General features: G+C 34.5%; 1 long non-coding RNA gene across 1 annotated transcript; it reads left to right on the top strand.

Moving 5' to 3' along the window:
- Positions 1 to 5167: 5167 nt before the first annotated feature.
- Positions 5168 to 9258, top strand: LOC149917069 (uncharacterized). Its single transcript, XR_016468562.1, has 4 exons — positions 5168 to 5298; positions 5612 to 5785; positions 6369 to 6467; positions 8780 to 9258. It is a non-coding gene; the product is annotated as an uncharacterized LOC149917069 (long non-coding RNA).
- The last annotated feature ends 472 nt before the right edge of the window (positions 9259 to 9730 follow it).

The raw sequence follows: 9730 nt of genomic DNA, 5'->3' as shown, positions 1-9730 counted from the left end.
ACATATTTGCTGTAGACTGCTTGCTTGTCCTTGATTGTAATATAATATAGTCTCCTAGGCTGATTTTAAGATTTCTTTTGATTTTTTTTTTCTTTTTTCTTTCTTTCTTTTTTTTTTTTTTTTAAATTCCTATCCCTTCAAAAACAGCAGATCTTACAGTATAGCTTTGGTGCCTTTGTTACATTTTAAGGTCTTAATTTAAATAAGGTTATGGGATAACTGAGTTATGTTAAAACCAAAACTAAAAAGAGCCTTGAAGCATTGCATTTGTGCTCTCAAAATAAAGAATTTAAACAAGTAACAAGTACTAGCTAAATTTGAACTAAGCTTGACTGTCTAAATAGCTTTTGTTAGGATAAAAATATTCCTATTATATGTTGGTTATCTCATGTAAACTAGCACATAATAATTGTATGTAGATGTGGCTACCTAAGGTTCCTTCCCTAATGTTTATTTATTTGAGGTAAATTATTGAAGTAAACATGAGGTTGAAGTTAATCAGCTAACTTATGTTAAAGATGTAAATAATTTCTGTATTAGAGGATAAAGTAGCAGCCAGCTTGTGACAAAAGCACATCAGTTTTCATTAGTTTTCCCCATTATGGTAATAAGTATAAATGCAAATTTACCTGGAGCCAAGACAACACATGATACTTTGAACTGTAAAAATAACAACTCCCAAAGACTTCTATGTCTAGAAATAAATGTTTGGAAAGTATATATTTTGTTATAAGCTGTCTTTTACACCAGAAAAAGTGCAGCACTTGTCCTTCTTAGTAGCACTGATTGTTTTTGGGCAGCACTGAAGAACAGTGAAGCATTTGATGTGAGAGCAACACAACCTGGTTTTGAGTGAACATTTAGAACTTTTCAAACACGTCAAATAGCATCCATCAGCTGTGGCTCTTTGGCTGCAAGATCTGTTTGTAGCTACAGAAAATAGCACAATCTGTAAGGATTCTGTACCTTATATGAGACCTCAGTCATCCAATTGCTAAGCTGGCAGGCAGCTTTTCACTTCTGTATTTCTCCTGCTGATTTAGTGAAATAAAGATGAAGTTCCTCTCTTATTGCATGTACTTCTGTGCATTTTTGCTCCTTGCCCTGTGCTAGTGCTCACTGATCACACCAGCCAAATCACTAAGTAACCAGAAGTGTGTGGCTGTCTTTTGATTCAGTGGCTTAAATTATATCAATGGAGGATCTGGTACTGCAATAGCTAGCAGAAAAGAGGAGTGGGGCCATTCTGACAAAAGGCAGCTATTCCTGTTTAAGGAACAGTTCTGGCAACTCAGCTTGTGTTGTTAGGAGGCTATGTTCTTAGAGGAGGGATAAGATTCTTGTGCATGACAGTAATTTTATATATAATATGTAATATCTTGTGTAGTACTGGTAATTGCTTTTCTCTAGCTATTTCCCTGTGCTGTTTTGGAGTCAGCAGTATCACTGTGAAGCTGAATGTAGAGGTCTGCATACTTGTTTTGTTCTAAAGCTTTGTAGTCAGAACTGAAGTCTGGAATTATGTCTCCAAACATACAAAATTAGGGCACTGACAGGTGAACGTTTCCGATCAGAGAAATTTACTGTTCATAATGAAAACACCTGTCTGTAATACATGCAGTCAAAATTGCACACTGAGGTGTTTGCATTCTGTAAAGTGTGATAGCATTTTTCCTTGCGTGGATAGAAAAATATAAAGTTCCATTATCTGAAATATTTTTAAATGAACTTTTATTGAAATGCCTTGATATGGTGTAGATGTTGAACACGTTTGAGTGGGACTGCTTTATCTAATCAGAAAACTGTCACTCTTCTAGTAATGCTTTTCTTCTTCTTCTTCTTCTTCTTTTTTTTTTAATTAAGTGCTTTTTTTGAGTGCAGTCAAGAACAGGATGAGATGCATAACTATACTATCTGGGGGATTATCAATAAATAGGAGAGATCTCAGTACTAATGTTTCAGACTTGCAGGATGAAGAAAATTCTCCCCCAGACTGGAACACAAAAAAAGCGTATAAAGAAATAAAATAGTTAAATGTTAATTGAACTTTGAGGACAAGGCTAAGCTTCTGTTGCCCAACAATAGTTTTGGCACTTTGTAACACAGTGTTTTACCTGGGTAATGAAGTCCAGCAAAACTTTTCTGTTGAAGGACTGTTAATGTGAGGTAAGAAAGTGATTTCCATAGAGAATTTCGTTGCCTATGTAATGATCTGCAGGTTTTTCTGGGATCAAATTAGTTAATTTCTCTCTGATAGTTAATAATGCTTATCTGGCACACAGTTCTTACTTGTTCTTTGTAATCACTTAAACTAGTTATCAATTTCATTTGACCAGTTTTACAAACCTGTAGAACACACTGGGATAATTGTCTTGAGTTATGTGTAAAACGAGTTACATGGTGACATTTCGTATGCTTTGCCCAACTTAAAAAATACAAGTATAGCTTATATGTGCTTTCTTTTGTATTTCAATTTAATATTCATGGGGATACATTTCCGCGAAAATTTGATGTACGGAGTAAAATTCCAGGATCATTGCTAACAGCTTAAGAAAAAGACGAATTTAGTAGCAGGTGAAATAAAAAAAATTTGGGAATGCTACAGAAAAACACCATTAAATCTTCTGCCTTTACAAATTCAATGTGTTTATGCTGAATTTAGACTCTTTCAGCATGTTACTGATAACAATCTTACCAGAAATGTTGCTAGGAACAGAATCCCTATGAGGCTGTAATCTGTAGCCTAATTAAAATTAAGGGTGAACATATTTTGTACCCAAAACAAATCTATTAATAATCAACTGAAGCCATGTTGTAAAAAGTTAATAGTAATTTCAAATGTCTCAATTGCAGCTGCTGCTAAAAAGTCATGTTTTTGAAAGGATTAATGCAGAATTTTCTTTAATGATGTCTGACTTTGAGGAGTATGAATTCTGGCACGTGAATATATGAGGCACAAACACTCCTAATAAATTCTGAGAATCTTAACTCAGAAGATCACTTATATGGGAAGGGCTCCTTTTCAGCTCTGCAGGAGCTGCTTTGGCCCTGTAACAGATGTTCAGTAGAATGGCTCAGAGCCATGTTTTGTGAGATAAAGTTTGTGCTGTGAATACCACATTTGCTGTTCACATAGTTTGTACAGCTTCAGAGCTTTTTAAACTTTATGTTCAGAATTTTAGTGCATATTGAGTGTGGAAAAGAATCATAGAATCGTAGAATTGCTCAAGTTGGAAAAGACCTTAAAAATCATCTAGTCCAACCACAACCTAATTATGCTACCCTACCAACCCTCTGGTAAGTCCCAGAGCAGTACATCCAAATGGTTTTTAAACACATCCAGGGATGGTGACTAACCACCTCCCTGGGGAGCCTATTCCAATGCTTAACAACCCTTTCTGTAAAGAAGCTTTTCCAGATATCCAACCTAAACTTACCCTGGTGTAACTTAAGGCCATTTCCCCTCATTCTGTCACCAGTCAGAAGGGACCAACCCTGCTCTTGCTGTAAGCACCTTTCAGATATTGGAAGAGAGCAATAAGGTCTCCCTTCATCCTCCTTTTCCCCAGAGAACAGCCTCAGTTCCTTCAGTCTCTAAAGAAGTTCAAACATGTCTTATTCTATTTTGGAACAACACTATTCATAAAATCTAACCATTTAGTCTAAATTAAAGATATTAAAGTGTTAAAGGGTTTGCAGAGGCCACGTAGAGAAACTGCTTGCTTATTTGCTTTTTGTTTTGTTTCCTTGTATCTCTTTAACAGCACAAGGTCTAAAGTTTTCTTATTTAAACTTCCAGTATTTAATTTTGGTTTGTTGAAGAAAAAGAAGAATAAAGTTCCATTTAAATGCTTCCACAGCTTTTTAGTGAGAGAGTAATATGACAATCTGCCATTTTATTAAGACAGAAAACTATCTTCACACACGCACAACTATTTTGCACAGAGTATGTGAAATACTGTAGTTGTATGCTAAGGACTGACAAATGGATGGTTATCAGGAAAATGTCATGGTTCTGTGGAAGTACAAAGGAAAATGAAAATATTTTGTTAGCAATTACTAGGCCGGAATTTTGCCACAGGCATCCACATGGATTTGTTCAGATATATTTTCCTTGTCGTTCATGTTCCTAACCCATCTCCTGGAATTGCAGTAGTAACAAGGACAGAATTTTTTCTTTTACTGTGAGGGATTCCTGTAATCAATACTTGGGTAATGGTTCATCTTTCCCAAAAGATTTATATGGAGCAGGATTGCACGAGTCTGTTCTATCCTTAGTTGAATTGTGACAGACTTCTTCACCTTCATAACAGTTCTGAGCTCCTAAAGAAAGGAAACAAAACAAGCAAATTATTTCAGTGTGTGAATAAATGTAATCTCTGTCTGGCAGTATCTGCAGCCGAGAATATCTCTAAGCTGCCTTTGTACCATCTGTACCAGCATTTATTTTTTTTTCAGAGAGACTGATAAACAGCAAGCATTCGCTCTTTAAAAGTTGTTTCAACTCTGAACTATGCCAAGTTCTGAAATACGTTGGGTGATATGTGAATGTTACAAACACATCAGAATAATGTCCGGCATTACATTCGCTAAAGAATGAAGGCAGAGTGAATGTTAAGAATGATTTCCTGGTTAGAAGATACATATTTTTTTTCAGTCAGTTCCATTGTACAGAGTTTAAAGACCTTTTACTATTCCATAATTCTCTTACTTATGCTCTCCCAACTCTCAACTGAATTTATGTTGAACAATTTCATTCACAGAAAATCAATTTCCTTTTTTAGCACATGCAGAACTGTAAAAATACTTCAGTTAAAACAAGGATTTGAAGCTTGTCAAAATATATATAAATGAGAGCTTTGATTTAATTCATTTAATTTCATTTAATTAGTGAAATTACTATTGAGATGGAAAACATTTTAATAAAGAATATATTAATAATCTCAATGGACAGTTGCCCTTACTCCCAAAGTATTGCAGAACAATTCTCAAATGGGACTCAAAGAAATACAGGTGGAATGCTCAATTGGGGGGAAAAAAAGCGTAAAAAATTTAATGTTTTCTTTTCAGTGGAAATATTAACATAGTCATTTTCCAATTTTTAATTCAAAAAATGCATTTTATGTCATGTTAAAACACACATCTTTTCATTACAGTGAACTCGTTTGGAAGATGTTAATGCTTAGAAAAGAGAAATCTCATGGGATTGTTCCTCATTTCTCCCTGGTATAAAATCTGAAACAAAATTCTGTTTTGATTCCCTCTCAGAAGACACCAGAAAGTGCTAAAATGTTGCAGGTGAGGTGCAATTCTTAGAACTGAACATGACAAGAACCCCTGGAAGACTTACTCAGGTGGTTACCTTAGAGATCAATATATTTTACACATTTATTTCTGCTACCCAGCCTAGGAATTCAGTTTTACTATAGAATATCTTTCAAAAGCTAACCTAATTTTGACTGAAACATCAAGAAAAGCAAGTCTTATTATTTTAATGTTTTTCTTGGTAATTGTTTTTTTTTTTTTCTTTAATCATGATTAATCACATTGCTAAGTCCTGTTTTGTATTTGTTAAAACCCTGTTTTGTATTTCTTTTGTTTCTACTTCTAGATATTGGCTCCTTTTAGCCTGTTTCTTTAGCAGTTAGAGAACTCTGAGATGAGAGATTTTCTCCCCCAGAAGATATTTTTTATTGCTCTGTGTCTGAAGACCAAACACCTTCTCTGCAGCTGCGTTATAACAAAAACAAGCCACACATTCCAGTGGATCAGTGATTGCTGCAAGGTTAGAAATACAAACCAGTACTACTTAGTTCAAAACATCAAAATACATAATGTTGTTTCTGTTTTTAAATAGTGCTTTGCACTGGAAGTACAATAATTTCAGTTTTTAATTATATTACATTTTTCCCCCCCTTTTTCTATTTCTCTCAATGAGATGTATTTAATTTAAAATATGAAGTAATGAATTCTCAAAGGAGAAGAAAAATAATTCTGAATAATCATTTGTTTTAACTGCTATCCTAGAGCATGAAATGGAAAATTATATAAGGTGATAATCTAATTATTTCCTCTTTTTAAGCAGTTACTTGGATGGGAAATTATTTATAGATTGAGCATTCTCTCTGAGTAACTTGGTCTTGATTTTTATGTTGGCCTTAATCTGCTCTCCAATACTGAGAAGTAGTGTTTGTGTGTAGTTAAATATAATACATCTATTTCACTGTACAGTTGAACATTCCAAGATCAAATCAGTTTTGATCCTCCAGTCATTTTATCATTAAAAAAAAAAAAAATTTACCAAATGATTTGCTGAATGAAATAATTGAGACGTATTCTTTTCACTTTTATTTTATTTAAATGTACAGCAATGTGAATTTTAAGAGAACACTGCTTTCTGGATGTTATTTGAACTAGCAGCTGTCCAGAATCCTCAGCTCACCTCTTAGCAAGAAAGAACATGTCAGGTAAGAAAAAGAGGAAAAAAATGACTTTTTGGTGATCTGGCTCTGAGAAACAAAGACAGGGAAGCAATCAGTATTTAAAGAATATTTACAAGGAAGTACTTTCTTTTTCTTGAGTGCCTCATGGCCACTGCAAGATATGGAAAGGCTGCTCTTCTGGGTCAGCATCTCAATTGTCCAATTCATTTCAGCTCCCCTTTTGTTAGAAATCACACTCCAGGGTCTTTTCTACACCCAAGTTCAGCACAATCCTTTATTATTTTTACTGTAAAATAGTATGTGACCATATGAAGAAAATAGTTTCACAGTCTGGTTTCAGAACAGATTTGCTTTGCTATTCAAGCAGGGTGCTCAGTGCCAGTGCAGTCTCAGACATTTGGAGGTTTTCAAGGTCTAACTGGATATAGCCATGAGCAATTAGATCTGATTTCAAAACTGAACCTTCTTTGAGCAGAAGGATGGACTACAGACCTTGGTTCCAATTCAAAGTTGGTCTGTGTGAGGGTGGTGATTAAGTTGATCTGTTCTACATGAACACTGAGCTATATGTACAGGAGAAAAGAGGTGCAACTTCAGATTGATTTCCCTGGTTACAAATGTGATCACAGAGATCACACCTAAATTAGCTTAATTCAGACTGGTCAATGCACAGATTAACAAACCACTAAGAATTTAACGTTTGAAGGAGTGTGAATTGTTTTTTCACCTGCAGAGCAGGACTCTGCAGAGTTGATATTTTCCGTGGCCTAATTCAATACCTCATTGATAATTCCTTAAATTACTCTGTTGCTGAAGAGTCAAACTGCATCTCTAATGCTGTCAGCTCAAAACTTTTTGTGAATACTACATTAAACAAAATGAAAAAGAAAAAAAAAAAAGCAAAAGTTACTTGCTCTGTCTTTTATTTCTGAGCACACTTCTTCCCAAACGGGAATAAAAGTGGCAACATACAATCCTTTCTCTTTCAGAAATTGCTATGTGCTTTATGTGAACGTTCATGTGTGTATTGGAAAGAAATGAATATTTCCATATAGCGTTTCTTATTACTTCTTGTAGTACAGGAAGATAAAAAGCCAACTAAGAGCTAGAATTAGGGAGGTGATTTTTTAAAATAATTTTTGTTGAAAGTTATAAATACTGTGATTAGACTGGGTATGATATTGCAGGGGTCTATAATTCCATCGGTGGTTCCTTTGTTATTCTGGCATGTGTTCTTTCCATAAACTTAGTTATAATAAGAGAAAGATTTGCCTTCATTAGAGCAAGTAATGAATTCATTTAATAAGATTATACTATTTTTGAAACTTGACACTTATTTTTTTCAATAAACCACAATATGATAATCTTTTTTACTTGAATTTCTTCATTAAAATGGAATAATTTGACATGCTGCTGAAGTCTGCTACTGAGAAATTCAAACTGCAAGCCTCGGATAATTTCCCAACTGCAGTAAAGATTAGGAGCAGGATGAGCTCATACTCCCCACTTAGCTTCTGGTGATCCTTCTAACAAATAGTGCCCCAGTTTTGTCTGTCAGTGGCCTTGTTCTGTTATCATGAACAACTTAACTTAATTCAATAAAACACTGATGTCCAAAACACTGAAAAAGGGGAAAGAAAATAAGATCTGAGAAAACAGAATAAACAGAATAGAGATATTTTTGTTGCTTTTTTTTTTTTTTTTTTTTTTTTTTTAGGGTAGAAGACAGGAGGTGGAGGGGAAAACACATCATAAATTTGAGAGACTGCAGTTTATGGTAGACTAAACTAGTATGATTTCTTCAGATCATCCTGCCTTCTCCAAGTGCCTATGTTAAACATTCCTGCCCCTTTACTATGCCAGTTCCAGAGTGGATCTTTTGACATGTTTTTTAGATTATTATTCATTTATTTCATTTTTTAAATTTTTTAAACCACACTAACTCAACAAAGTATGTTGGTGCCATTGAGAAAAGCAGTGTACTTAAATCATGATAGTGCTAGCACCAGAATTGAGGCATAGGAGGGGGCAAGGCTGTATAAAGTGGTCTGAAGGTAGAGCTAGATATCAGCAATAAATGTGACTTGGAGCCACAGTATGAGGATAATGCATAGCTGATGTAATGTAATAGTTTGCTGCTGTGAGAATAGGTAAATACTTCATCTTCTGTTTGGTAGCTGTACAATCCCATCTTTTCCCTTGACCTTACTAGTTCTATCAATTAATTTATTGTGCGATTAATTGATTAAAGTTTTAAACTATAGGGAACCTATTCACTCTTTTATTTGTCAGGTTTCTTTTCTTCCAGTTCAGTAATTTGGGTTGTCTTGATGCAGGGTATGATGCCTGGGAAATCCAGAACAAAGGGAGTGTGAAAGAAACAACTGTGTATATAATCAGAAGCAGGAGGAACAAGATCCCCCCCTTTTGGTAAAGACCAACTAGTAGAACAGCTCGTGATAGTCTTGTTTCATTCCACTCTATTTTTCAGAGAAGTACAACAGTTGTTTTCATTATATATTCTTAAACAGTTAATGTTTCTTTTTTCCTTGACCAGTTCTGGGATACACATTGAGGGTGCACATGCTTGATCCCTTTTACTACCTCTTGCATGTTACAGATTTTGACAATAAAAATGTGCTCAACATCATAATCTGTGGATGTAATTGACATCACTAAGTCCTTTCTGACTTCAGAAACAGCATTTTTTTTTGTTTCCTTGAATAATTGGATATATGTATTTTGAAAGTCTGACTGTAATATGATAGGAACTGTATTTATATTAATTGAAGGGATTTCGTATAATGTGGAAATCCATGGTACAGAATATAATGTTTGACTTGTATTTACTTTTTTCCATTTTGCATAAGTAATATTAGAGGTTCATTTTCTTAACTGCATTGTTGATTTTTTTTAATTTTATTTATTTATTTATTTATTGTTGGTGTTGCATTGCAGAAAGTTTTTTCTGTGGCAGAGTTAGGGGAGATACCAATAAGAGACACAAAAACAAATATAATAGCATGACTTAGAGGCCTGCAGCAGGACTTGGAGATCAGCCGGTGAATTAGAAATGAATGGAGCTCACTGACCGACTCCTCAGAGCCTCCCTTATGGTACAGGAACCTGTGATAAGCTACCGTGAAATTCTGAACTGTCCCATAGTTAGTTGTGTGAAGGCATAAGAAGTTTATTAACTATTGAAACCAAATTTAAATATACTGGTTTTGCTCTATTGGATTTTTGTTTCTTAGCTGTCTAGTGTGTAAATTTGATTTAAACTCAGG

This window comes from Phasianus colchicus, chromosome 8 (assembly GCF_987193195.1).
Source record: "Phasianus colchicus chromosome 8, bPhaCol1.hap1.1, whole genome shotgun sequence".
Classification (NCBI taxonomy): Eukaryota; Metazoa; Chordata; class Aves; order Galliformes; family Phasianidae; genus Phasianus; species Phasianus colchicus.
The sequence above is the reverse complement of the archived record's forward strand: the minus strand, read 5'-3'. Positions and strand labels throughout refer to the sequence as shown.